Genomic DNA, 25,003 nt, shown 5'->3' on the forward strand with positions numbered 1-25,003 from the left:
TGTTCTCTGTAACAAAAAAAAAAAAACCTAGTCACTCAGTATCCCTATCCAGCACGGCCAATATCTGGAACGTACCGCTCGCAGTACGACGGGAATCTCATCAGACCAACTAAATCTTCATTAGCTACTGGGTAGACATCCTTCTAGCGCCAGCAGACACTTTAGTGTCGGCTTACTCTGCCCTCTTACGTCCATCAGGACCCCCGACTGCAAGTTCTTCCTAGACATGATCAATAATTCATTCAAATGCCACAGTACTGATGATAATTCATTTGACATGAATTATAAATGGCGACTTCCTCTCCCTTCTGTGCTTATACTCCCCCCCCCCCTTCTATCTCTATCTCCCATGACCTCATTATCCCCACAGCTTGTTACGGCAATTCATGTAGACACAGGTGGTTGCTGAGCAATCCGTCGGATTTTCAGTTTTGGTTCAAAGCTGGTAGAGATATGATGCTAAGAGTCTCACAATTGTAGCAATGGAATTAAACAAAAGTCACAGTGTCAGATGCTTGTGACCAGAGAAGTGGAAATAACCACCGAAGTCAATCGGATCATTGAGCGCACCGTCAGGGCTGCCATTAAATGTGTTCATGGAGATGGGGCACATCTCAATGCTGGAGGGTGGCAGATGGACACACGTACACAACCCGGCACCTCTCGCTCTGAGCCACGGGCCATCAAGTCTCGGCTTGAGTCGATGAAAGGGCTATAAAATGGAAATTAAACTGAATGGATGACATGATATTCTCATTACTGCCGGAAAGCATCATAGAACGTTGCAGCAACGCTTTCAGAGAAGGATGACGGACGGAGTTTAGTTCGGATCCCCAAATGTTTTCGTCATTGATCATTTGAGATTGATTTTGATGTTCCACAATGCAATTAAGATTGCCCCTCCCCCTGTGGAGCGTTGCGCTTGACGTAATGTAATTCAATTATCAATAAAGGCTTGCAGTCAGGCTCCTTATTACGTTATTAACACCCCCCCTGCAGTGGACACATAATTGAGGTCCTCCTCCGTGCTCCTCGTCATTAATTTCCCCACGTGTCGGGCGGTAGAGCGGATTACCTAATGTGTGGCTAAAGTTCAAACTTTCCCCACTAGCATTTGTAAACATCACCTCAGAAAACTAATAAAGGATAAAGAGACATCGATTGTGACACTTGCGTGACTGACTGAGATATGACCTAATTATTTTGTAGCAGGTGCTCCACCACAACAATAGGGAGCGATTGAGGAGCCTTGGGCATTTTTTCTCTGATGCCTCCCTGGTGAGGTGCTGCGGCACCAACCACCAGCAAACAAGACGGAAACAATCAAGGACATATTGCATTTAGTGTTCTTATTTATTATATGTTAACTTCTGTATTTATCATTCATTACCAAAATATTATCAGAACATTCGGAATACAAAATTATATAATGAAAAAAATATGTTAAAGAAAGTTATATATTTATTATTTCTTACCTAAATATTATCAGACTGATCTGAATTTTTTAAAAGAGGGAAAAATAATACGTTAAAGAATAAAATAATGTGGATTAAGATAATCAAAGCACAATGGGTGGGAACATTTTGGGAGTTTGATGACTGACTCTCTCTGACAGTTTCCACAACCTCTGACTGTGTGCCTTACATGCTGCGCTGTCAGCCAAAATTGCCAGTCGAGGTTGGGCGAGTAGCCATACCTGCTCATCATCCCACTGCTCCAGCCTCGCCCTGGACAATGCATATCCAGCCCCTCCTGCCAGAAACGGCATTATGGAGATCAGGCTGAAAGATTGACACAGACGGATAGAGGAGGAGGGGAGGGGATGGACCAAGACAGGGAAGGGAAATTAGTTTCCCGCTGGATCCTCCCTCAAAGGAGCGAGATGTGAGGAGAAAAACCTGAAGAGGAGTCAAATAGAAACGACAAGCGGATCAAGTATGAAGATGTACACGAGTGTTCCTAATAATTGGGTGTGCCTTTTTCTCTGAACTATCTAAGAAAAGTGACAGAACCCTTAAAAGGACAGTCACATCTCCAGCAATGAAGAGGCTTTTAGCTTGGGCACACGCCAGTCGCCCTTTGTGATGAAAGAGCGTGGCCGGGAGGCTAGCTCGCTAAATGCCACGCACAGCACGCCTACGCTCACTCACTCACTCTTCCCATCAGAGGACTAGCTATACATCCACATTTGTGTGTCATGTATCATTTTGTAGTTTTGCAATCATACTGACCCTCTCAATACGTTCACAGCAAACTTGCAAGACTGAGGAACTTTAAAAAAAAAAAAAAAAAATCCCCAAAGTCTTTTTTTTTTTTTTTTTTAATCATTAGCCCAGAATACTTTGAGGTCAGACCATTACAGGACTTAAAATAACTCTGGTTGTGGTTGTGCTCCAGTTTCCTCTCCAAAAAGGAAACATTGTTAACTTGGGCCTTGCCCCGGCTCAGCAAAAGGCGGCAAGCTGTGAACAACATTACCGACCGAGTAAACCGTCCGCACCTGCAGAAATGCGGCAATACGGACAACCGAGGGTGTTTAACCGAGTGGTGCACACACACACACACACACACACACACACACACACACACACACACACACATACACACAGTGGGTACTTTGTTAGTCTGCTAGCACACTCGGGCTTTCCTGGTACAGCATGTTTCCACCCTGTCGAGAACAGTCCGGCGGTTGTGCGTGTGGTTTTTAAAACTGCCCAGACGTCCGCACACACGCACACACGCGCGGCCCACTCATCACACTGGATCGCTTTCATAACGGTGGAAGCGGCCATTCACAAGAGACAGCGATGGCCACAGACATTCGGCAGCAGTGCTTGTTTGCGGTCCTTTGGAAAATGTGGAGGAACGCTTGTAATGGACTGTAATTAGCGGGAAATTGATAAATTAGCAGCTGTGTTTGCTCTCTTTGGAAATGATAACGTGTCGCTTAGCATGTCACTCATGTTTTGGGGAATGTATATTTATTTCGCCGTTGTGTGGCGCAGTGTAGGTTACTGGGAAAACCTCAATATAGTTATTTTGAGGCCCGAATTTTCTTCTCCGAAATTCATCGCAGTGACCTTAGTGACGACAACAAAAGACAGCAGGTTCTAAATCTCAGCTTCTCTTCCTTTCTTCTACCCCGGGCTCCTGACCTCAAAAGCAACTTTTTGTATTACTGTGAGATATATAATCCAATAAGCATCGCACCCCGCGGCTGTGGCCGGGGCCATCGCACTCGGAAAGTTCCCAAAAGTCACACGAGTGTGTGCGATTGCTCGCCAAGCTGCCGTCTGAGGATCTTTTTTTTTTTTTTTTGTTTCCGTCATGTCATGTAAGAAGACCAAAGCTCTCTCGGGGAGAGGATGTTCTGTTGTGACTTATTTACAAATCCTATTATGATTGTTATTTTTTTGATGTTGTCACACGAGAGCTAAACAGGATGTTGCCCTTCCTGCAGGATGGGGACGGCCCGCTTGTTATTTATACTCCTGTCCTGTATTTGCCTCCTTTTGGGAAGGAACATTTTAATCCCGTTGGAGCCCTTTGCCATCCCTCCATTTTAAGGTCAAATGCTTTTGGCTTTTAGCATCGTCTGGGTTAGCAGAGACTCCCCCCCCCCCCCCCTCCGTTCCCGGCTGCAGTTGCATAATGAGTCACAAATCGTTGTCCATTTTATCCGAAGACTGTTTTTCTTCCCGTGCGCAAATCGTAGCGCATCATATCAGCTTCATCCTAACATTCCTGAAAGGTATCTTCAATCTCACTCAAAACTGAACCGTCGTGGCAGAGATTACAAATTGCCAATCCGCAGTTTAATTGTGTAGAAAACAAAAAATGGAGCTTCCTTCCTCTCAAATGCTGAGTCGTAATATTTGTGGCTGTTGTTTCATTTAAAATCATCTGACGCATCAAAAAAACAACACAAAAGAGAGTACATCATACCCAGAAGTGGATTTATGAAACAGCAGTAAGCGAAGCCATCCCAGTCCGATGCATTATTAATACCCGCCCTACCTAATTTCCACTAATCTGGTTTGAATTAGCCAGGTACACGAGGGGGTCGATTTTGTCGAGCTCGGGAGCTGTCTCATAAATTGCAATGCTAATGACGTGGCTGAAAAGGCTTTTTTTTTTTCTTCTTCTCCTGATAAAGGCAGATTTAATAGAGATATTTCAATGGGAATCATTTATCAGTCCATGACAGGCAGGCACCAATTCTTTCTTTTTTTTTTTTTTTTTTTTTTTTTTTACAGTCTCTCCGACATAAACTACACAGACACAAAGCGGCTCGATTGGCCCGGGCCACATCAGTGCTCGATCCACGGCGATACAACTTTATCTGCCGCAACACATTAGCACAACTCGGTTGCTGTGAATGGAGAGAGACAAAATTGGTGGGTAGAAAGGCAGCCCCCCATTTACATCAAGATGGATGCAAGCTAATTTTTGGCACTAGTGAGCCGTCTCTGTGGGCAGTCATGAGGAAAAAAAAATCATTGAATTTTTTTTATGATTACTCTGACAGATTACTGATAAGACCTGACAGCACAAATGATTTGACTGTAACAGAACGCATGGAGGGACTCAGGGGTCGCTTACGCAACAGCCCACTAATACTTGCTGGCTAAGAGTCCTTTCAAAATTATTTTTTATGTTATTGATGGAGTTATTTGCTAGATTGTTATTGTATACAAGCAGTACTATCATATTTATATATTAATTTTTTATAGTGTATTTATAATTTTTACATTTTATGATATATTTATTTTGTATTTATATTTTTTCATTTATTCTATATATATATATATATATATATATATATATAATATTTCCTAGGATGTAAATGTAACACAGTCTATAAATAAATATAACTATAAAATAAATATAAGGGTGAATTGGTGGATGAATTATTTTTTTGTTAATGTATTCAAATAGTTTGTCATAATAAAAAAATGACTAAATAATTACACCAGCAACCCATTTACGCGTCAATATTGTTTGGTGGTAGAATCAACTTTTAATAATTGAGTATACGTAATCTTTAGACACAATATTGTTCCAGACGATTTGTCATTTGCAACTGCTTATTTTGGTTTTGGTAATTGCCCTCATTATTATGGCGCTCAACAACAATTTCAGTCCTTATGTGTTTGTCCATCCATCCGTCCATTCATCTCTAAAACCACTTATCCCTTGAAAGGCCATGGAAGGGGGGGGGGGGGTCTGTCCCAGCTGACAGTGGGCAAAAAAAGGGGAACCTTGTAGGCAAATTGCCCGTCAAATGCAGAGGTAATAGAGGCAACCAAACAACACACACACCCTGACACACATGGACACACACATACATAAAACCTATCCCAGCTGGGACACTGGTCTGAAATAAATCAGCATCTTAAACATCAAGACAAAATTTTGAATCTGCCTCCAACGTGACACGGAATGATTCGAACGCTCAGTGATTCAGAGGGCAAAGATCGCATTAAAGTAATCTTTGGATGCCGACTTTGAAGCCAGCGTCTTCATCCTGCCTTGGGACGCCTTTGTTGTCTATGCCGTGACCTCATCTTACCAGAGCAGTCACATTATCCTTTGTTCGCCTCATCTGTCCGTCTAATAATACTGCTCCCAGGGGACATGGCTACCCGGTGTCGTTTTTTTTTTCTAATACACCTCCCCCACACCATCTCTTCCTGGAAGTCAGGATTTAATGAAGACTTTGGCTGCCATCATTGACCTCTCCTACTGCCAGAATCTGCTCTTTGTTACTTTGTTTATCCCCATCTTTGATTAAGCTAACTGCAGTTCTGAAATATAGTCTCAGGGAGTTCAATCCCAAACCACAGAAGGAACATCTGCCTTAAAAAAAAAAAAAACAAACACACAAAAGTTTTCATCCTTTCCATCTTTTTTTATGTCCAGCCACATTATTGGATACTCAGTAAAGCTTATTGGCTAACGAAAAACATCCAGTATCCGACTGTTTGTTTGTTTCTAGCTAGCTGGGTGGTGAGTTTTATGTGTAAGCTAATGGTGGCTATCCTGCTGTCAAGCTAATGCCCTGTAATTGGCCTTCTAATTCTGGAGGATAATGAGGCTGAGAACGGTGGCAAAGGCTATGCCGTTAAGACTCGCCTTTAGACTGTTAGCGCACATAGATGTAATCACAGGATGGCAGGTAGACCCCTTTTTAATGAGACTGAAAAAGGATTTGCTGTCACAAAGCCGTTACGGTGATAATTGTTCGTTAATTACCTGAACAGATTTCTCCTGGAAGGTTTTTGGATACTTGCTGCAGTCAGCAGTGGTCATAACGTGCGTTTTCTGATGCATTGCAGTGTCTCAGGGAATTCTTTTTTTGACCGAGGTGAAAACCCATTCTGCTTATGAAGTCTGTCATTTAAATATTGATTCGATTATACGCCTTGGGATCTTTGAGATGACAAATATAGGCCAGGTCTTTTCTCATCTGCGTGCGTGCCGATTTAGGATTGTGTGCGAGCCGATGTTTGTGTCCGCCGTCCTCCTCCCGGCAAAGATGAATAGAAATATCCTCCTGTGAAGTAATAACCTCGGGCTTAACCTCAGCACAGTGGCAGCATTTGTTTTTGTTTATTTTATATCTGTCCTCCAGAAAGGAATTCACCATCCGTGCTGGACTATAAAGTGTAAATCAATGACGGGCTTTAATTTGATGCCTCGAGAAAAGATGTGATCATTTCTGTTTCTTGCTATGAAAGCGGGCCATCTGGCTCCTTCCAGAAGATTCTGAATATAAGGTCGAGACATGAATGGATGAATGGGCGTTGCCGTTTGTCTCAAAATGGGTGTTTTGAGTTAGAAGTGAATCACGGTCAAGTGAAACTCTTATCTCAAGGTGTTTATATTTTGCATTTTAGGACCACAACGGCATTATATAGTTTTTCAACATAAAATGTACTGATGGAATAATTCTGCTTGCCCAGGGGCTTGTCCCGGCACGTCAAGAGATTTACTCCGAAATAATGCCGACATCACGATGTGCTCAAAAGTGTTATGATCATAAAATTCTAATTGCTGGAAGCGAAACTTCCTCACAGTGTCTGTAGAGAGAGAAATCCAAGCAGCTTTTATGGCTGCCGCTTCTTCCATCTTACCCGTCGCCATTCTGATTGGTTTCGACACTTCAATAGCCTTGTAAATAGACGATAAGAATGTGGCCAATTAGGCTAATACAGCCGTAAAACAAATATTGTACGGGGTTGTTCAACATGGGCTGGCGCACAAACAAATACAAACATGACCCGCTTAAAGTCTTTTGCGAGGCTTATTTGTATTTAATCAGAGAGACGATTTGTATGCGTGCGCCCGTGATAACAAATTGTGTCTTAGCGAATGTTGCGATAATTGCGTTAGTTTAGTAATTGGTAAATCTCGAGATTAAGATGCAAACCATTCAAATATCACATTGAGTCAGTCAGGTGTTTGAGGAGATTACGTAGTTTGAGCCTCCGACATATTCCGTCTTCTAATTAGTGCCAAGTTTTCAAACGAAAAGACGATTCAGGGTGATTTATCGATTTTGCGTCTTTCCGGTATCCGGAGGTAGACGTATTCAGATTTGGAGTTTAGAAGGGCAGAATTGACAAGTTCTAGTTTATTATGTGAAATATTCATAGCGGCTGGTTTATTTGATGCTAAAACTTTGAGACACAGACAGTAACAATTTAAAGGCCTGATTCCTCTTGTTATGCTGCTAGTTGTATTTTTTTTATGTTATTTTTACGACTTGCCTTTGCCATCTCATATCGGTGCAAATTTCTGAGATAATATCATGATTCATCAGTCGCGACTCAAATCCGAACCGCTAACAGTCTGCAGCTGATCAATCTCTTTAAGGCAGTCAAACGCCCCTTCAGGGCAGTTTCTCTACAAAGCTTCTCTGTCTTTATCTCATTCCCACCACAAATGAAGGCCATATTTTCAACCACTGGAAAATGTATTGGAGGGGAATTTTTTGTTGTTTTTGGTTTGAACTGTAATGAAAGCGGAGGTGGCGGGCTGGATGTTATCGCACGCTGTGAACAAAAGCGTTTGTGACTGCCGCAGTAAGGCCCGGTCATTAATGCAAGCTAATAAGAGAAGAGGACTCAACGTGACTGGAGAGAAATGAACCCGAGTCGTGTTTTGATGCACGCCTCATTATCTCCCCTGACGTTGTTCTAAATGGTGTCTATGTGGATCAGCGCTTCTGAGCCATCCTTTAATATCACTCAGGACAGGTTTTGTGCAAAGGTATTAAGAGATTAGCTTGATGGTGCAGATCCAGCCCACTTTGATTTATCCCTCACTTCTAATACTTTGATGAAAATAGGAAAATCCTTGTAATCTTGTCTGTGCACTTGTTTGATTTTTTTTTTTTTTTTTTAAACTTTAATCATAAGAGAAATAGGTGGGTAATAAAAAAAAATTTAAAAAAAATGAAATAGACATCATTTTGCTTTGTCTTGCCCATGGGGAAAAAAAGTGTTCATTTGGAATGTGTTGGAACAGCTGCTAATATTCAGATTTTTTTTAAAAATCAAATTACGCTTTGGATTTTTATCATTAAATTGCCCTTTTTTGAATTGAATTATATTTTGAAATAATAATGAAAGGGGGGAAAACAAAGCATAGTTTGATTAACATCCTGTAATTTCATCGTTATAATTTCTTTTTCTTCCCTACCCAGTTCAGATAAGAAGGACTTTTAAGCTTTTGGTGTACATCGAAGATAATTAAAAAAAACGTGAGTTGAGTTTTACTGGAGCGCTTTTGAGTCACTGACGTCAGCTGCGGCGAGGTTAATGCGGCATCGCGTCATCTCTTAGCAGACAAAACACATCAGGATGATTCATCAGACAGCTGGAGGTCAGCCAATGGATGGTGAGTCAAGAAAACAAAAACTCCCCAGATGCTAAACTTTTTTCATTTGATTTCAATGACGAATACAAATCTTCCTGTATCAATTTCCTTATTACCCCTTTAAATATTGCAAAACGTCAAACGGTTTACGTGCCATTGCTGTGGTCGCACATAAAAACCTAAAAATGTTGTAAATTGAGGAACATGCTCAATTTCCCGCATGAAATTCACGCGTGACTATAAATAGGAACTGGTTGTTCCTATTAAATGGACAGTGAATGTGTCAACTCTAGAATGCTTGCAAATTAGAAGAGCGCGCCAGTCAATGCAAATGGACGGAATTAAAGTCAGCCAAGCAAGATAGTTATGGTCTGTTAAGTTTCATGATTAATTTGATTGCTGTTTTGCCCCATCCCACTCTCGAGCCACCAAGACCTAAAAGTCAAGCTTTTATTTACAACCGTTAAATCCCATGAATGTTTTCTTTTTATATCATATTTAACTACAGATACCATCATGGTTGATTTCATGATGCACCAAATGAATCTGTATCGATTTGGGCTTTGTAATCAGTGGCGGAGCTAGGATTTGTCTCCCTTGGGGGGCCATGGGGTGACAAAGAATATCTCTTACCCCCCCCAAAAAAAGATGGCCCCTCCTTTTTTTTTTTAAAAGAAAAACAACAATTTTAAATCATTTTTTTTTTAAGTTTCTGTTATGTTTACAGACAATCTGCATTTGTATATTTCAAGAGGGGGCAGTGCCCTCGCGGCCCCTCCTCTAGCGCCGCCTCTGTATGTCATATTTCTTGACACAGTCTTTGTCTAGGATCTTAATAGATTATGCCAATGCACCAAATGATGTCATTGATGACTTCATATAGTAGTGCAGTACATTTGTTGACTCTACAAAACACATTTGTTGACTTCAACTTATGGTGTGATCGAATCACGCTGAAGCTTTCTTATTTGCGGTGTTAAATTGTGCTGCCAGTGAATGTGTGCTCATTTAAATCCTGTTCTCACTTCTCTCTCTCTCACACGCACACTCACCCATTTTCTCACCTGCCCTCCAATATCACACATCCTTCCTTCCGTACCGTAATGAGGAAGCTCATTATGGACAAACAAGCCCGTGCTCCTCAGAATAAGCAACAAGGGTGGCTCCATTGTTCGGCTAAGTGCGCAAACAGCGGCTGAATATTTTATTGATTCCACAAGTCTGTTGATCTCCCTCGTTTACTTGAGTCATTAATGTCGCGTGTGTGTTTAAACAAAGCTGGCTGTCCAATGAGTTCATCTTAAATATGGATATATTTTTTTTTTTGCTCCGTCCTCTCTAAGGCTCGTTTACTAATGAAGGTTGTATGTCTAATCTAATTAATTACAGCACTTATGTGATCAGACAAAATGCGGTTTGATGAATTACATTAGGTACATCATCTTGGCTCTGGATGGCGCCTGGGAAATGGATCAACATTATGTCACTGCGGAACGAAGCAGACACACACTGGCCCACCTCAACATTGGAACCTTTTTAAAGCTCAAAAACCGTAACGTGACATCTTTACGCCGCCGTATTGGGAATAGTAATACGGCATCATATGAGCTAGTCAACCAGCGCCTGAAAATGAAATAGCTTCCCTTTTCCCCTCCTCCTCCCTTCGGGAGAACAGACTCAGGCATCTTTATCTCACACTAAGCGACACCTTCCTTATTCCATCACTAAATTTCTCCCTCTCGGTATGGGAGGGAGAAGTCGAATGAAAATGATAAGGTATAAATATGAAATGTATGTCGGGTACTGTGTAGCTTCCTAAAGGGAGCTTCCGATACTGGAAAAAAAGGCTCTTTGGAGTCCAGTGAAAAGTGATAAGACGAAAGGATGTAACATCCATCACTCTGTTCTGCAGCCCACTTGTATGTCAGTGATTTATGCCGAGTAGGCGAAACAGTAGACGTAAACATTGCATCAATAAATAGAACCTTAGCTGTCTTCTTTTTTTTTTTTGTGAAATCAATTTTTGAATATAGATGAAATGAGATTGTTGTGTATTGTCGTTTGTCTCATGTCCGTTTAGAATGTTTGGGGAATTCACAGGTTCTGATGTCTTTAGGCTCTTGCAAGCTCATTCAGCTCAGTCAACCGTAGGCAAAACGACAAAGCTGTGTTGTCCCTCTGTGGATTTCTTGAGGCACGCCCGAAAGGCGCACGAGCGTGTGTTTGTGTGTGTGTGTGTGTGTGTGTGTGTGTGTGTGTGTGTGTGTGTGTGTGTGTGTGTGTGTGTGTGTGTGTGTGTGTGTGTGTGTGTGTGTGTGTGTGGTGTGTGTGGTGTGTGTGGTGTGTGTGGTGTGTGTGGTGTGTGTGGTGTGTGTGCGTGTAACTCAGTGGATCACGGTGCAATTCGTTTGCACACGAGGTCATTTACACTCTTTTAAGAGTGACTTGAGCTCATCGCGTTGACATCGTGGCAACACAAATATCGGGTAACTCCTGTGCGAAAACCCCTTCCGGACAAATGAGTCAAGTTTATATTTTGATTTTTTTGCTCATTAATAGACCTCCAGTTGTGTAAAATGAACTAGATCTACCCGAGGGCCTTAATGAAGTCTTATATAATACTAGAATTTGTCTAACTTATTTAGCTCAAAAGCATATTGGAGACAATTTTGTAATGCTAATGAATGAATGAATTAAGATTGCATGGTAAATATCTTGACTATAAATGGCTTATTTTTAGTTTGTAGTGTTTCTCTATGGCTTAGGTCTCCTCTTGTTGTTATGCCTCTGGACCCTCGTGATGTTTGTGAGATCAGATAAGACTCCAATCTCGCAGCCAAAGTGAGTGGCAGTGAAGAGAAAGCAGAAATCTCCGGGCTAGCCATTTCTCTTATCAAAATGAAGAAGTAGCCTCACAATAAATAAGATAGAGCCTCGCCCGCTATCAGCAAAGTCATCCGTAAGTTTTTTTCATGAAAAAGCTTGATGGTTTGATTGAACCTCGGTCAGTCGTGGCTTAATGTCTACATTGCAGACTTCTTGTGCATCCCAAATGGGATATTTGGTTGAATGCAGACTTCTTGTGCATCCCAAATGGGATATTAGGTTGAATTTGGTTAAAAGACATTGTTTGGCTAGTGTCTTCAGGGATTTGTCATGTCACGCCCCTCCCTGGTGAAAGAAGCCAGGATTCGCCAAGATAGACAGACAAGAGACAGAGATGGACATAGGCCAGACGAGCCTTTGGGGCAGTTTGGATCGCCACTCATGTGCTACCCACGCAGATGTCATGACCCGTACATAACATGGCTTGAAGGTTTCTGATTTGATTGTGTACACACTGTGTCAGTAGTTTTGGTAAATCCAGAACAATTGCAGACACCAGAGGCGTTGAATTGAAGTGGGTCCAAGTTAATGTCCAGGCAGATGGATTTACTTTTTTTGCAAATCAATTTAGCCCAAGCTTCAAATTGAAGATGGATGGAGTAATTTAAAGATCACCAAAGGGGCAGCTATGGACTTCATTTTCGGAAACTATGGATTCAATCGCAAGACTGACACTTTGGCTTTTTTTCTGACTGCCAGATCCAAATCCCAGACACTTTAAATCCATCCGTCTTGATTTAATGAAGTCTGATGTCATCTTTTTCAGTACCATGGACTGGATTTGGGTTTGTCCCAGGGCAATGAAGGCATTCACACTCACATTCTCCAGCCAATTTATAATTTCCAGTTCACATAGCATGTTATTAAAAAATCCAACACTTTTGTGATAAATCTGATGTCTTTCCTTTCTCTGGAATGGAATTGTTTCCGGAGTGATATATTTAGTTTGAAGCTCAGCTGCTTCAGAGCACGGCAGTTGTTTGAACGGATCTCGAGTTTATTACTTTTGCAATTGCTTCCTTTCCCAATAATGAAATCTTTTCCAACAGTGTAGATCTAGCAATTGATCGTTTTCTGATAGTCACTCTTTTGAATGTACAGCTCATGTTTGCTGTATTGCATTTTAGTCTCAAATCAATGAAGGGATTTCGTGGTGGGATGAAAATAATCCCCGGCCTTTTCATTTTTTGTCTGACAGGGACATTTACATTGTAATAATGGACTCGCCGTATTTCATGTAAGATGACAGATGATATAAAAGACGAGCAGCGATCCTGAAAATGTCCATCCTGAGATTTTTTTCGAGTCCGCAACACCATTCCCTCTTTAATTCTCTTCACCGCTACTCTGTTTGATCAATTTGATCTTTTCAAACAGAAATGCGGCTCATTGTTTTTTCTGGGCAAACGTTTCATTCCACAGGTGTCAAACCTTGTGTACTTTTGATTCATTTTTAATCTTTGTCAGGCATTACAACGTTGAGCCGTATTTTTGGTTTCACGTCGCGCTTCCCTTCGAGAAAAGGGCTCCCTCCCGTATGGCCTGAGGGTAAATGCTATGAAGTTGAGGTCGTCCTTTCATTAAGCACGCCTCTGCAACTGCTCAAGCTGCAGTCACTATTTGGAGGGCATGAGTCGAGAGGTTTCTGCAGCTGCGGGCTACAATAGACGTGGAATGTGCTCCACTGGAGCACACAATAAACCAAATGTTATTTAAAATCGTTTACATAATGAGGATATGTTCTGTTAAAAAAAATAAATAAATAAATAAATTCTGATATGGAGTTAATATGCTTGAACGGCTTGATTTGTACAAAAGGCGGATTAGACTTGATTTATTGTCGTTGCTCTCTTGATTAGCCGTGTTTGTAATGCCATTGTCTTCCTCACTGGCACAGATGTCTTTTTTTTTTTTTCACCCCAATTTGGCGCCTTAGCGGGAATGCCAATTGGTACAGCTGGCATCAGTCTCGTGACAGGATCCCAAGCCGCTGCCTTAGTCACATGCGAAGGGAAACGTTCCGATACAAATACACACCGTAGTGGAAGGAAGGGAGAATCTCGCCAGCTGTTAAAAAAAAAAAACCAACACGTTTGTCAGTGCTTACGTTTGCTGCCAAGCTTGCAGACGGTGGCGTACACTAATTCAAAGAATTTGCCTTATTGGGTTGGCCGTCGCGGGATGTCTCTTCAGGATGCGCCAGGGCTGCAGGCGTGTGCTGCCGAGTCTTCGGACATGCCAAATATGTCAAGCTCCTCCAAGGCTCCCCAGAACCGCAGTGCGCTTAAGAGTCACAACAAGCCCTTCTTGTATTGTCTGACTTGTGTGTGTGTTTGTTTTGGAAAAAGTGCATTTAGAAACAGCTGTCATTGTACAAACCTTTATTTGCTGTTGTGGATGCTCGTGTACAAAGCTTGTGGCAGAATGTCCTTTGAACATATAAGAAAAAAAACAACTTTTGGGCAAGTCAGATCAAGTTATGTACACAGATGCAAAAATGAACAGGGTCAGCTAAAAAGACCAATAATGACAAAGACCAAAATCGATTTTTGAAGTGGTCTTCTGTGATGTAAATTCTTTGGAACATCTGGCGAATGACCTGAAACAACCACGTTGGAGAAGGCACAGCTGTAACAGTTTGCTAATTAAAAGGAGCCCCGAAGACGTTCCGAGAGGTACACCAAGCTCTTTGAAAGTTAGATGACTCTTTAAGTGTGCAACAAAATATTGAATTAACGTCATACTTGTTATTTTAAAAGGGGCCCCGAAGACGTTCCGAGAGGCACACCAGGCTTTTTGAAAGTTAGATGACTCTTTAAGTGTGCAACAAAATATGGAATTAACGTCATCCTTGTTATTTTAATAATTGTCTTGGTCCACAAAAAAAAGTCCAAATGAAGTAACAGATCTTTTTTTTCTTTCTATTGGCATTTTGGTCCACATCATTATAAAGCCCCAGCAGTTCTCAACTGTCTTCCTATTAAAGCACAAACTTTCAATCCTGTGATGCCATCGCCCAGGGGAAGTTGGCTGTGCATTGTGGCTTTCTCAAAGGACCAGAAATGTCACGCAGCAAGACAAACAGCCGCTATTTCTCCCTTGACGATTTCACTGCAGATTCTCAGGAAGCTTTGTGGGGAGGGGGCCCCCCAAGTGCCCCAAAACCTTTTGTGTGCATCTAACGAGTCTCCTCATTTACCATAACCAATAACTTTCATGATCTAAACTTCTACAGGTTTACCTTAGCTATCAAGTGAGGAAATGACATGAGAGGTGATAGCAAAACCTCTTTGGTACATTCAAGGTTCCTCAAGCAAATCCCTCCGTCTTCCACTCCTTCTCAGGTGCATTTAAATTAATGTCCCGTTAAATGAAAAGTGAGACCAAAGATATGCATCGTCATCACGTCCTTGACCATGGCAGATCTGTGTGTCATTGAAACAACCTCATTATTCCCATCAGTAGTCAATGAAGGGAATTATGAACCAAGCAAAAAATGTCCCCAGTGGTGCCAATATGGCACCTTTGACTGAAAAACATTTTGATAACCCAATTTGGTCTTTTTTATGAGATATTATGATTTCCCATGGCTGTATGACAGCTTTTCTGAAGAAAGAAAAAAGGACAGAGTAAATCACATTATTGTAATCGTGCCTCCGGCTTTCCAGGCGTGTTCGATCCTTCAAAGTAAAACTGAACAAATTACCTTCGATCCCTTCGGAGGTGCCGCATGTGTTGCTCTTCCAGAATGCAAAATCAACTCTCATAAATGCGAAAGGTGTTCAACTATTAGGAAAAGACAAATGGTGGGGAAGGAACAAAAACTGCATCCAAAACATTTCATCAAAACTACCAGATACTGTAATTTACCTGATAGGCCATGAATGAGCAGTGGCTGGATTCTCTTTTGTTGTTGCTTTAGCTGACCGCTGCTCATTACTGGAAGTGCATTTACACCGAATGAGGGACGACTCCCCACCCACCCCCGAACCGTCTCTTGTCACGTATATCACAAAGACGCCTTCTTTTTTTTTTTTTTTTTTTTTCTTTTTTATGTCTCTTGCATTATTCATCGCTGAGTGAGTGGCTTCGTCACAATCTTGGCGACCTTGGTCCGCCACTCTGCCTGCTGGAAAAATAACAAATAAAAAGCGCAGTCCGGTTTTCTATTCTTGGATATGATGGACCACATTTTGCTTAAAAGGTGTTCCCTTCTTTTTTAAGGCTGTATATAGTGACAAGTACTAAGAGAAATTGTAACCTTTACATTTTCCCCTCCTTTGGCAAAACTATTCCTTAAAAAATATCCCCATTCCGACGACTTTCATTGTCTTTTGTTTACTGGGGCCTGATCTTCTTCTTAAATTCACGGTGGGTTTCATTATGCAGCGTCGCTATAATAAAACACTATTTATGTGCCGACAGATCTTTTGCTATCCGACGTAAACAGCAGAAACAACATGGCGCAGTTCCAAGTGACAATTTGATTTCATACTCGAGTTGTAATGCAGCAGATTCTGGAGCTATATGTCTAGCTTGTAGTGAGATGATATTTTTGTGAGTTCTTAAGGCTTATTTAATTGCAAGCACACAATTTGTAGCTATTTTTTTTTCATTGAGTTATTTTTTTTAAATCTTTTTATTATTTATTTTATGTTTTTTTATTCATTTCTTTACTTATTTATTCAGTTTCTTTATTTATTACTTTTCATTTTCATTTTTCACTATTTTATTTTTATTATTTATTTCTTGATTTATTTATTGTGTTTATTTATTGATCTCTACCTGTGTCCATGCACGCAATGTACAGCTGGTGCAAAAATCATGCATGCTTGGTTTGCTGTGAGGTATTTCTGTGGACATTGACTGAAAAGCCCGCTGATAGTCTTTGATTCAAGTAGCCGCCACTCCTTGGTAGACACCACCACTTGTCAGATTCTTCCACGTCTGGATTTAACGTTATTGGGAGTGTCATTGTCTCTTTGTTTGAGCTCAGGAGTGTGTGAAGAATTGTTGTTTCGCACACATGCGTTTTGCGTTTGTTGTTGATGTGCTCCATTTCAGACTGCCGCTTGATTTATTTTCTCATGACTTAGAGATTGCTGCAATATCAAGGCGCAGGTGTTCTCATTTGACGACATCAGATGAGAACACGACATTGTAGTGTTGTGTTGGTGGATGATGTTGCAAACCTCTTTATCGCCTTTAAAAAATCCCAGAAAATAGCCAAAAATAGCTATCAAGTCGGAATTGTGTTGCCGTGGCCTAGCAGAACCAACCGGAAAGGAAAAGAGCACGGTTTAGACATTAAACCCGAAAGGTGGCTCTCAGGCAACATAATGGATTTTGCTAGTATGAAGATCTAATCAAGCAATATTGTCGGACTTGTATTTGAAGAAGGCATAATGCATTTTTAAAGTGTTTTCCCCAAACGTTAGGTTCATTCGGAGGACAAGATAAAAAAAACGCGCTCACCTGAGATTCATCGTATTACCCCGGGGCGCCTTTGGAAGCGAGCTTCTGAATTTGAGGCAAAATGTACACATTGCAAACGGGATTTCCTTCTCAAAAGCTGAAATTAACAATATCATTCCACCTTGACTCTATCTTACCTCCATCTGTGGAACCGTCTTGAAGTATTGATGTGGAACCACTAAGGACCATCTTTTTTCTTTCCATTTTTTTTTTCTCGCTCTGTGCCAAAAAAAAAAATCCTTATTTGAGCTCTTTCGCACTCCTCTGCCAATCTCCCCCCATGCCGCTCCTCGGTGAGTTGCGGGGCTCCATAATGAGCCTCTGTCTGTTCAAGTTGACACAGAGAGCTGTTTGAGGCCGTGATGTGCCGCCGGTGAAGGGCTCGGCCCTCCCCACAGATATCTGGGTGAAGAATAGAGGCATTCCTCGCTCAAAATATAACCCACTGCTGTGGGGGATGGAAAAGGTTCTGACCTCCTTCAATGAAGTCCTGTTGCCTGGACATCACACGTGTGTGTGGGTTTTTTTTTTTTTTTTTTAGTTGAACCTCCAATAAAATGAAAATACCTGAGGATACATTCCAACTTGAGGTGAACTTAAAACTCAATTTGAATTATTTTATCATAACCTACTCCAACGTTCTGCTGAAACTAAATCAGGACAAATATGATGGGCTAACTGTTGGGAAATCTCGCTGATCTTTTGGCAAGTGTGCACGCATACGTCATAGAGCAGGGATTGAGTGCAAACACATGTAGAGAAGTGAAAGGAGCAAGATGAGCAAGACTCCGCTCACTTAATGTAAAATATGCTCGGGTGGAGTTTTTATTTTTTTACTTATGATGGAAACAAAACATTTCTTGTCACAGTTGAGTGTGATTTAAAAAAAAAATTAATTCTTTTAAAACATTTAAAATTGAAAATTTGTAATTTTTTAAATATTGTTTTAAATTAAAAAAAAAATTCTAATCATTTAAACGGAGCTCAAGAAATAACGCTACCGATTGTCAAAATGAGCTGATAGCAATTGGAGTACCGTACTTTTTGAACTATAAGGCGTACTTAAAATCATCCATCCATTTTTTTTGTACCACTTTTCCCCATGGGGTCATTTTCTCAAAAGATTACCAATTCACCTTATAATCAGGTGCATTAATATGCATGAATGTAAATGAATGAAGTTTGACTCATTCTGTGCCGTATGTATTCCCAAAATCGACCATTCAGACTGCGTTTTATAGTCTGAAAAAATATGCTATCATTGGCTTTGTTTTAAAAATATTCCGTCTTATCAGTGTCATTAACAAAACAACAAAATGCCCCTCAGTAACACACTGGCAGGGGTAGAGATATTCCATGTTATGTGAGAGAATTATTCACAAAGTAAAAAGCACAGTTGTAGCTACCTAACTCTCAAGCCTTGGTCCAATCAGCATGCATTATTCTTTTTTTTTTTTTCCCCCTCCGTCTGTTCGTTCTTTTGAGCGCAGTGGTGGCATCGCCCGGAGCGCCTCGCGCATCACGTCGAGTATACAGGCCACACATTTTCCTTGATCTCATTCGCACTTGTTTCCATGCATGCTGTTAACAGCGTTTTTTTTTTTTTTTTCTAAGTCAGGGACAGTGGAAACAGTTAGAAAATGAAAGACAGTGAAGGGGGGGAGGTTGGCTCTAACATCACACACGCACTGTCTCCATATTGGCCATGACGAAAGGTTAACAAACAAACAAGCCGACCTTCGGGGGAAAAAAAAAAAAAAGAGGTTCGGACTTGTAATCAGAAATTGAGCAGAAAATGTTTTTCGGCTATTTGAACCACATGTTCACATGCTGTGTAAATATAAACGTTCCGACAGCCCGCCTCATGAGAATAATGTACACAACGTGTAAGTAGTCCCCCCCCCCCTCTCCTGCAGCAAAATGGATCGTCTCCCCTATGTGAGGATAATTATAAAACAAATTAAGTCTCAACTGATATGATCTTCCAAAATCACGCCTCTCCGACCTTTTTCTGCAACAGCATCCCCTTTGTTTTTCGTCTCACAGTCTCGACTGTTGTTATTTTTTCATCCCGCTAGCAAAGTTACAGGTGCGTGGATTTATCCGGGGTTTATTTGGGATTTTCTTTGTACGACTCGATTGAGAATGTTTCCCCGCCGATTGATAACAAGTGTAAAGCTTATTCTGTCAGTTGAATAGAACATTCACCTCAAAAGCCCTTGCACTCCAACACGCACGCACATCCAGACACACACCGCAGGCTTGATCTTCAGCCCCATGCTGAGTCCCCCCCCCCACACACACACACACACAAACCCCCCCATGGTGTGATCCAGTCAGAGTTCCTTCCTTTGAATGCCTCCATTCCGTTTTGGAAGTGAAAGGTTACCGTCAGGTCACTCACATTTTTTTTTAAACCGTCACTAGTTTTGCATCTTTTTTGTTGTTGTTGCTTTCGGGATATATTTATATTTATGGTGTCCATTAATCAAACCGCATTTCCAAAAAAAGTCTTTAAAATAAAAATACTTGGCAGTAACTTGGTGCAGAAACGCCTGGAGCATACACACGGGATGTGTCGTGTATGTCACGCCCCAGCCTTGATCCAAGAGATGAAGTTGAATTTTGTGTTTCTCTCTTCGTCTCCTTCCTACCGCAGGCTTATTCACACTTTGTCTGTCAGCGATGTGTTAGATGGAGGAGAAATGTCACGACCGACCCTCATCCATCTCAGCTTTTGAATCCATTTTAGTCTTGGCTCAATTTAATCCCCAAAGCTTGTTTTGGTTTCCAAGAATTTATCATATTATCCAAGTCTTTCAAATGTTTCTAGCTTTAGTGATTTATGTGCGATTCTATTCATCATGTTGTGTAGTTAGTGCAAAAAATTAGAATGCATCGAGCATGTAGCGTATTATGACGCATTTTCTCATTACGGTAATTCATACAATGCAGACGTGATGAATATTTTAAAAGCACAGCGAGAATGAGGAAAGCAGGATCTGTTCCCTTATTGACTGCCACACACCCTCGTTTGTATTATATTTTATGTTTTACCTCGTCGTCTTGATTGTGTTGTTGTGTTTCGCCGTGATTTATTTGCAATATAAATATGTGTGCGATCTTAAAAAAATGACGAGCGGTTCTTGGATTTGATTCATTTATATATCTGAGAACTGCAGATTAGAACGCACTGGCGGGTTCATCCGCCAGAAATAATACTCCATTGTAATCGGCGGCGGGAAAGTGTCTATGAAAATGGACACGGATAAGCTTTACACTCTGGAGAGACTTGAAGTCAGAATTTGGAGCACATTCTGAGTTGTTGTTTTCTTATGTTGATTATCCCGATGAACATGAAGTCGAGGTTTAAGGTCATTATTGCTTGAGAGCAACTTGGTGACTCCCTCAAGACTTTGCCATTAGTGGTGCTAAATGTGCAATAGTGGGAAGGAATTGATCTCCATTAAAAACGCCTTATCTTTATTAGCGCTGGCGATTTTACGAAGTATGGACAAATAGTTTCATTACCAACATAAAAAGAGCTGGCATTGCAATTTACATCACGCTTTAACGTTTTAGTGTGTATTCAATATTTGTGACTCTGTTGTGTTTGAGTTCGCTGACCAGATACATAGCTTTTAATGAATGATTAAATTGTACTGTAATTAATTACGCATCAAGCAACTCAATAATATCTTCATGGAGTTTAATTTTTCCTCAAATATTTTTTTTCTTCAAATAAAAATAAATAAAATGAAAATAAATGAAATAAAACCAAGATAAAAGAAATACAAATACATCAACTAATAATAAATAAATAAAAAATATTCTTTACAATATATAATAATACAATATATTAATCAGAATGTTATTTTTAGACTAGCGGGCACACAGAACCTATTCTTGGAAAAATGTGTCCTCTCCATGAACACAAACTAGCCGTGTTATCACCCGACAAGGTGACAAATTGGCATTTTGTCAAATGTATTAAGTCTTTAAAACACAAAAAGTTTTTTTGTGATTTGGGGATTTATGTTTCCCCATCCCCTTATCTTCTCCAGCAGAGACTTGTGGGCAGAACACCTCCCCCCCAAAAAGGCCAACTGGATTACGCCTTTTGGTTAATCCAATTTATTCTCTCAATCCTCTCGCTTGGACATTGGTGGACCGGCGCAAAAACCAGCTGGCTAAGGTGCCTTGACGTGATAAGGACATTGAAGTTCATAAGTAATAGCCTCATCAAAACACTTGTCCCACGTTATAAGAAATCCAGTTTGCCCTTTATCACTTTAACCTCCTTAGACCCTTGTCTCGCAACATCTTTTTCTAACTCTAATGGACACCCAACAGTGGACATATCAAAAATCTCGTTTGAAATACATCTTCAAATACTTCTTACTTTGGATTTTAGCTGCTGTAACTGTGGACTGATTTACAGCATTTCATAATTGATGATTATTGCTGTGAGTTGAGTTAAATAGGCTAAGTAGTATAATTGCACACATTTTGCTTGTAGTGACAGCAGTTTTCTTTCTGTCGCTCGTCTCCAACTGGCAAAGAGAGGCTGTATGAATAGCTAATGCATTGGCTGAAAGCAGCCAGCTGTCTGCTGTCGAAGTGTGAGCTGCACATGTGTTTTAATGAAACCTCTGCAGTGGCGGAAGATTTTAGATTACATACTAATGCTTGTGAGTAAAGAAAAAAAATCAGGTTTGGGTGCTTTCGGGCACGATTTAGTCAAGGTAACCGTGTGAAAGGCGTCTTGGCGGCTTGACATCGCATCTCCTGCTGGTTTGTCAGCTGTCACTGTGGCGTCAGTGATTGAATCACCTTCGTGAGCAAACTTTTGAACATCAAGCAAGCTGTAACAATTTACCCATGGATATTAAATCGCTGCATACTAATTTTCATTTTTATTAAATTTCTTTTTTTTTTCATTATGCTTATCGTATGGATGTTTTTCTAGAGTTAATGTGGTTGAACTGCTTTTCATTTTCTCTTCGCTCAGCACGCTGACCTTTGCGTGTGCCGATACCGTCATGGCCGAACGCATACCTGTAGGTGAGCGTGTTTATGTCCGATGACGGCGCGTGAAACGAAGCAGGTCACGGACACGGCCGCAGCACATTGGTAGATGTCGTGTCGGCCGATACGATCTATGCGGGACTATTTACACAAATTAGGCACCGCTGCCTCGAAGATCGAATCGATGTTCAAGGTCCTACGGCTAAACAAGCCTCGGATTGAGCCGCAGCACTTAATCACATCAATAATTCATAGAACTAGTTGGAGGAAGTATGCCCAAAGTCATCTTCTTGATGTGAACAAACCAGTTCTGTCTGTCTTTAATTTTTAAATGTGGACTGAGTGCCCTCTGTAGGCTAACAGTCATTTCATGCGGCACCGATGCTAAATGGAGTCTTGAGGTTCACATCAGTCCTTTTTGGCCTTTGGGCCAAACCGAGGGCTTTTCTGCTGTAATCAAACGGATGGAAGGTCTGCTCGGATGGGGATTTAGTGCAATGTGGCAAGTGCCAATCTGACTGCAATCAGGATTTATGCAAGCCCGAGCTCCTGATGGTATTCGGCAACTTTTAACATGACCCGACGATTGGAGACTAATCAATTTAGGATTAGTCAGATGAAAGAGAGTTGCTGAGACCAATGTAAAAAAAAAACCCCAAAAAAACAAGAGGGTTTGGAAAAGCCCAAACTCCCAGAGGCAGTGGGACAGTGGGACAGAAAAACACACGAGCTCGAACGCTGTCTGTCGATTATTTATGTCGGGCATGCGGGGTTCCGACTCGGCCATCTGTTCTCATCTTTATTTTTCCTCTTTTGCCGTATTCTACTTTGGCACATAAGAGCGATGCAAAGTGTGAAGACTTGATAAATATATCACGCTATCAAGACGTGAGCTGTTGGAAGAGAAACCCAATGTGGGAAATTATTGATTTGAGCTGCAAGTGCCAAGACTTAAAAAAAAAAAATGGTGGCTATGACCGCCTGTAGCTCCTCTGCTCATATTTCTGAATTGAAATCAGATATAATTAGACGTCTTTGCCCTCTGATCTGATTTGACTGAAATCAGCCCACCACAACTTCATTTCCAACTCCAGTTCAAGTCAGACGTCATTTTGACATATTTGCTTTCACTTTGCGTATGACTTTAATTATACACAGGGTCAAATATGGGTGAGGGGGAATTTCAACGGAGTTAGATAAAATATTCTGGGCTATGTTGTGTCTTTTTCTATATTCCTCGAGGGGTAAAAGAAGCTTTAGTTTCTGGCTAGCCGTGGCGTTAAGACCCCCCGGAGAGAATGAGATGAGAGGGAAATTAATAACGTGTAAAGACTCCCAGGCTTTGAGTGAAGCTAAGGATCAGGAAAAAAAAAAGGGTGTGGACGGTATATTCGAGGTGGGGAGGATGACACAAACTGAGGCGGACAGAAAAGAAATATGACACTAAAAAAAGTTGATTGGATAAGTGAAATTGAGATTTGAATGGATTTTTCCTGCTAATATGTGGATGTCATCCAAACATGCTGGATGCTGGCACGCATGAGTTTTTTCCCCACGGGCGAGGGACTCTTTGGCCCTTGCTCTGACCTCTCTGGAGCTACGCCAGGAGATTCAGAACCCAGCTGTGGTTAGCTTGATCTGATCACCTGCCTGTCCGTCTCATTTAAATTCTTTCCTGTCAGTCCCATCCAAGTTTATAGTTTGGTTTCAACAAAGAAAGTCGTCAAACAAATGACTAAAGCAAGAGTGGTTGAGATAACAATTTTCTCCTTTTGGTTGAGGAGGCATCTGGCATTGCCACACTGTTGTAAGCCGAAACACACCCGCGAGTGCTTAATGAAGTGTCAGGGGCAGGCTTTCTGATCTGCAGCGTCCGTGCGTGCGTGCGTGCGTGTGTATGTGAATGTGTATGTTTATGTGTGTGTGTGTGTGTGTGTGTGTGTGTGTGTGTGTGTGTTCAGTAGTGATTCCTCGGTAGTCCTAAAGTTTGGCATCTCTGGAGCGTGCAAGCACGCCATCTGTAGTCCTCAACCATAAAAGAGCTCTTGCATGAAATTTAAAGGCAGCTCTCAATCACCTGAAATGAACATGAACATTTTCCAGAGTGTACTAAATTACTTGGAGCAATTAAGCACAAACTAACCAAGAATGCACCAATTAAAAAAAAGAAAAAGAAAAGTGCATGAGACAAATATACAGAGTCTATTATTGTACAAGATTCAGTAGTTGCTACTTGGAACGATGCAAACTTTTGAAAAATATGCATACAGTAGTTCATCATCAATATTACATTTGGTCCCCTGACAAAGAAATGTAATAAAAACTTGACTAAAGTGAGTTACATCAATATAATAAAGCAATAAATGTGACAATCAACAAAGAGTGTAAAAGTCTGAAATCTACAAATCAACCCCTTCTGGATTACAACCTGTACAATTGAATGTTCCCCAAAATGAATTAATTATGATTTATAGTTTGCGTTGAATTAGAAATGGAGGCAGCCCTGATGCTTCACAGAAAATATATTTTATTTAGTCAAACTCAAGATTTTTTGTTACGTTTCATAAGTCCCTGAGGAATGACTATAGAGGGATAATTCATAATAATGCAATTATGTGTCAGTCCAAATGATCTTTTGTGATTTTTGTGCCGCACTGCAATTTCTCAATTGATTGATTCACTCGCAACACATAACGTCTTGTTCTGAATGAGGCTGTTATGAGTTTTTGCA

At 40.9% G+C, this 25,003-nt stretch overlaps 1 protein-coding gene across 1 annotated transcript in view; it reads left to right on the top strand.

The window, feature by feature from the left end:
- The window catches only part of vav2 (vav guanine nucleotide exchange factor 2), a 67,561-nt gene that overhangs the window by 21,879 nt on the left and 20,679 nt on the right, over window positions 1-25,003 (top strand). The gene's annotated exons all lie outside the window — the stretch shown is intronic.

The sequence above is a fragment of the Syngnathus leptorhynchus genome, chromosome 12, assembly GCF_054491065.1.
Source record: "Syngnathus leptorhynchus isolate UIUO chromosome 12, UIUO_Slep, whole genome shotgun sequence".
NCBI classification, from domain to species: Eukaryota; Metazoa; Chordata; class Actinopteri; order Syngnathiformes; family Syngnathidae; genus Syngnathus; species Syngnathus leptorhynchus.